The following is a 4,926-nucleotide window of genomic DNA, read 5'->3' on the forward strand; positions in this document are numbered from 1 at the left end:
ACATTGTAAATGATATATGAGAAACTTTAATTCGTTTACACTGTAAATAAAATAAGTAAATAAATACAAATTGATAAAAATAAGATACAATTTACTTATATCCGTAAATAAAGTATTTAAATTATTTATTTAATAAATCTCAGAATTTGGTTATTAAAAATATTTGATCAACTAACATCTCTCAATATTTTGATTTAATAAATTATATTAATAACTAGAAGTTAAAAAATAATAACCTGCATGTTAGGAAGCTAGCTATTACTAGTAAATTAATATTAGCGGCATAAGAATAGTTTTATTATAAAATTATAATTTGCCCATTCTATCTATTGGATTTGTTTTTAGTAAGCTCAAGTGTTTCTATCTATTGGGTTTGTCTTTAGTAAGCTCAAGTGTTTTGAGCTTTTGTGATGAGCAAAATAAATAATTTATAAATATAACCCATATATGAGTTTAATAATAATTATTAAATTTTTATTTTTACCACAAATATTTTTAAAATTCATTTGGGTAACTCTAGGTTTTCTACCTTCACTCAGTGACTAACACACTCTACTCTCTTTCTCTTCCTTTTTCACAGAACCCACGTCTACTCCTCTCTTTTTCATCGCTGCTGTTCTCAGCCTCTCCCGACGCTGTTCTCAGGTTCATTCTCAGTATCTCTCTTCTTTTCGTTTGTCCTCAGCATTAGAGTGTCGTCGTTCTCTCTGCCATCATCGTGCACTGCATCATTCCATTACCATTAAGCATCGTTGATCTCACTGTTCAACACCGTCGTCCTCAGCAGGCAGTGGTGGCGTGGATCTCAAAGAGCTAGCATTGTCATCAGTTCTGTGGTACTTCGTCTCCCCCTTCCTTACTACACTTCCAGAGTTCCAATGGAGTCTCAACCTCAGGTATGAACTTGTTTTATTTAGCTCATTTTTTTTATCCCCTTATGTTCTGTGATATGAATTTGCTTCGTTGAAGTCATTCAATTATTTTCTTTGTTCTACTTATTTCATTCATTTTATTCAATTAGTGGTTTTGTACGAATCAGAAGGATTGAGGCTGACTACGGCCTCAGATGATTAGGCGGGGGCAGGATTCGAACCTGCAGTTTTCAGGTCATGAGCCTGATGAGTTGACCAATTCCTCTACCCCGCTTCTTCCCCGTTTCCTTCTCTTTCTCTTACTATTTTGATAGAGGAGACAGCCCACACTGAACACCAACCCAATCTCGACAAACTACTAGGTGATTCAAGTCGCTTTCTATGGTTTATTTGGTTGTTTAAAATTTTTGAGTTAGGGTTAAAAAATTTTGGTATTTGTTTTTATGATTCTGATTTCAATTCTAGGTTCATGTTTCTGTCCATGATGTTCTAATTTTTATTTGCTATTGATGTCTGAATATATATGGTTCATTATGATTCCCTCTAAAAATAACTAGTAGCAAGAAGTTATGGAGGTATGGTACACAAAATCATGATACACAACTTCGTGCAGCTGACCAACATGTGCACTGGGTCGTCCAAGTAATACCTTACGTGAGTAAGGGTCGATCCCACGGAGATTGCCGGCTTGAAGCAAGCTATGGTTGTCTTGTAACTCTTAGTCAGGAGATTAATGATAAAAATGATTTTTGTTTATGAAGAATGAATAACATGAAATAAGAAGTACATGTGATTCAGTAATGAAGAACGTTGAGGTTTTGGAGATGCTCTGTCTTCTGAATCTCTGCTTTCCTACTGTTGTCTTCTTCATGCACGCAAGGTTCCTTCCATGGCAAGCTGTATGTTGGTGGATCACCGTTGTCAATGGCTACCATCTGTCCTCTCAGTGAAAATAGTCCAACTACAGGTTACGTAGGGCTAATCATTTTCGGTTCTCACTCGTGTTGGAATAGGATCCATTGATCCTTTTGCACACTATCACTGCGCCCAACATTTGTGAGTTTGAAGCTCGCCACAGTCACCCCTTCCCAGATCCTACTCAGAATACCACAGACAAGGTTTAGACTTTCTGAATCTCAAGAGTGCTGCCAATTGGTTCTAGCTTATACCATGAAGACTCTGGTTTCACATATTTGAACGCTCTGTTGTCAGGAGAGGCAATCAAACTCGTGAATCAGGAACCCAAGAGATACACACTCAATCTAAGGTAGAACGAAAGTGGTTGTCAGGCACGCGTTCATAAGTTGAGAATGGTGATGAGTGTCACGGATCATCACATTTATCACGTTGAAGTGCGAATGAATATCTTAGAATAGAAACAAGCGTGATTGAATAGAAAACAGAAATAATTGCATTAATCCATCGAGACACAGCAGAGCTCCTCACCCCCAACTATGGGATTTAGAGACTTATGCCGTAGAAGATACAAATTCATATTTAAAATGTCATGAGGTACAAAATGAATCTCTAAAAGTAGTTTTTATACTAAACTAGTCACCTAGGTTTACAGAAAATGGGTAAACTAAGATAGATAGTGCAAAAATCCACTTCTGGAGCCCACTTGGTGCATGTTTGGACTGAGTATTGAAGCTTTCACGTGTAGAGGCTATTCCTGGCGTTAAACGCCAGCCTTGGTGCCAGTTTGGGTGTGTTTAACTCCAACTTTTATGCCAGTTCTGGCGTTTAACGCCAGAAAAGGGTAAAAATTGGCGTTAAAATGCCAGTTTGCGCTATTAAATATCTGGCAAAGTATGGACTATTATACATTGCTGGAAAGCCCAAGATGTCTACTTTCTAACGCAATTGAGAGCGCACCAATTGAACTTCTGTAACTCCAGAAAATCTATTTCGAGTACAAGAGGGTCAGAATCCAACAGCATCTACAGTCCTTTTTCAGTCTCTGAATCAGATTTTTGTTCAGGTCCCTCAATTTCAGCCAGAAAATACCTAAAATTGCAAAAAAACACACAAACTCATATTAAAGTCCAGAAATGTGATTTTTGCATAAAAACTAATAAAAATATACTAAAAAGTAACTAAAGCATACTAAAAACTACATGAAAATACCACCAAAAAGCGTATAAAATATCCGCTCATCACAACACCAAACTTAAACTGTTGCTTGTCCTCAAGCAAGTAGATAAATAAAATAGGATAAAAAGAAGATCAAGAGGTAATACATCTCAGAGTTTTAAGTGAAGCTCAGATTCTAATTAGATGAGCAGGGCTAGTAGCTTTTTGCTCCTGAACAGTTTTGGCATCTCAATTTATCCTTTGAAACTCAGAATGATTGGCATCCATAGGAACTCAAAATTCAGATAGTGTTATTGATTCTTCTAGTTTAATATGTTGATTCTTGAACACAGCTACTTTATGAGTCTTGGCTGTGACCCCAAGCATCTTGTTTTCCAGTAATACTACAGGATACATAAATGCCACAGACACATAACTGGGTGAACCTTTCAGATTGTGACTCAGCTTTGCTAGAGTCCCCAGTTAGAGGTGCCTAGAGTTCTTAGGCATACTCTTTTGCTTTGGATCACGACTTTAACCACTCAGTCTCAAGCGTTTCACTTGGACCTTCATGACACAAGCACATGGTCAGAGACAGCTTGATTTAGCTGCTTAGGCCAAGATTTCATTCCCTTGGGCCCTCCTATCCATTAATGCTCAAAGCCTTGGATCTTTTTTACTCAGAGCTATTGGCTTTTTCTGCTTGCTTTTTCTTTTTCTTTTTTTTTTTCTTTTTTTCGCCAATTTTTTTAAGTTTTTTTGTATTTTTCACTGCTTTTTCTTGCTTCAAGAATTAATTTCATGATTTTTCAGATTATCAATAACATTTCTCTTTCTTTTCATCATTCTTTCAAGAGCCAACAAATTTAACAATCATAAACTTCACTATAAAAAATATGCACTGTTCAAGCATTTATTCAGAAGACAAAAAGTGTTACCACCACATAAAAATAATTAGAATTTTTCTTATTGAAAACTTAAAATAACTACCTCCTTACTCTAGAGAAAATCTACTATTTTATTCATGTTTAGTGATGATGAGAAGAACAAATTATAGCTTACTTGGAGATAATAATAAAAATAAAAATAAAAATAAAAATAAAGACCCCAATTACTAATACTCATGTAATTCTTAAGATAGGTTTCTAATAATAAAAGTTATCACAGATTTAAGATTAGGACTCAACAACCTTTATTTTGAGAGATGGGTGCTCCTTCAATCTGTGGGGTGTCTGGTCCCTCAAGGGAGAGCTTCTGGCGCTTCAACTCCTGTAGCTCACGCCCTTGCTTTTCTTGTTCCTTAAGCAGCTTGCATAACATGCTATTTTGATTTTGTTGTTTTTCTTTAACTTGATCCATAGCTTCTTGCAGCTTGGTGACAAATGCTTCTAGGTGGGCCCAGTAGTCGATTTGAGGGATTTCTGGGAGGAACTTCTGTGCCCTCCTCTTGATGGAGTTGTCGTGTACTTGTTGTCCCGCCATTGACTTTTTGGTGATTGGATGCTCGACTGAGATAAACTCATCCACTCCCATCTTTACCCCAGCATCTTTACATAGCAAAGAGATTAAGCTTGGGTAAGCCAATTTGGCTTCAGTGGAGTTCTTATTTGAAATTGTGTAAATCTCACAAGAAATCAGATGATGAATCTCCACTTCGTTTCCCAGCATAATGCAATGAATCATCATTGATCTTTTGACAGTAACCTCAGAGCGATTGCTAATGGGCAGTATAGAATGCCCAATGAAGTCCAACCAGCCCCTAGCGACTGGTTTGAGATCTCCTCTCTTGAGTTGGTTTGGGACACCTTTTGAGTTGGTTATCCACTTAGTTCCAGGAAGGCATATGTCCTCTAGAACTTGGTCCAAGTGCTTATCTACTCTCACCATTCTTCTATTAAAGGATTCTGGATCATCTTGTAGTTGAGGCAGCTTGAAGACCTCTCTTATTTTGTCAAGGTGGAAGTAAATAGTCTTCCCTCTG

The 4,926-nt window shown here is 36.9% G+C and overlaps 1 non-coding gene across 1 annotated transcript; it reads right to left on the minus strand.

The window, feature by feature from the left end:
* Positions 1-1,072: 1,072 nt before the first annotated feature.
* Positions 1,073-1,146, minus strand: TRNAM-CAU (transfer RNA methionine (anticodon CAU)). The gene has a single exon. It is a non-coding gene; the product is annotated as a tRNA-Met (tRNA).
* Positions 1,147-4,926: the final 3,780 nt, after the last annotated feature.

Source organism: Arachis hypogaea, chromosome 1, assembly GCF_003086295.3.
Source record: "Arachis hypogaea cultivar Tifrunner chromosome 1, arahy.Tifrunner.gnm2.J5K5, whole genome shotgun sequence".
In the NCBI taxonomy this organism is placed as follows: Eukaryota; Viridiplantae; Streptophyta; class Magnoliopsida; order Fabales; family Fabaceae; genus Arachis; species Arachis hypogaea.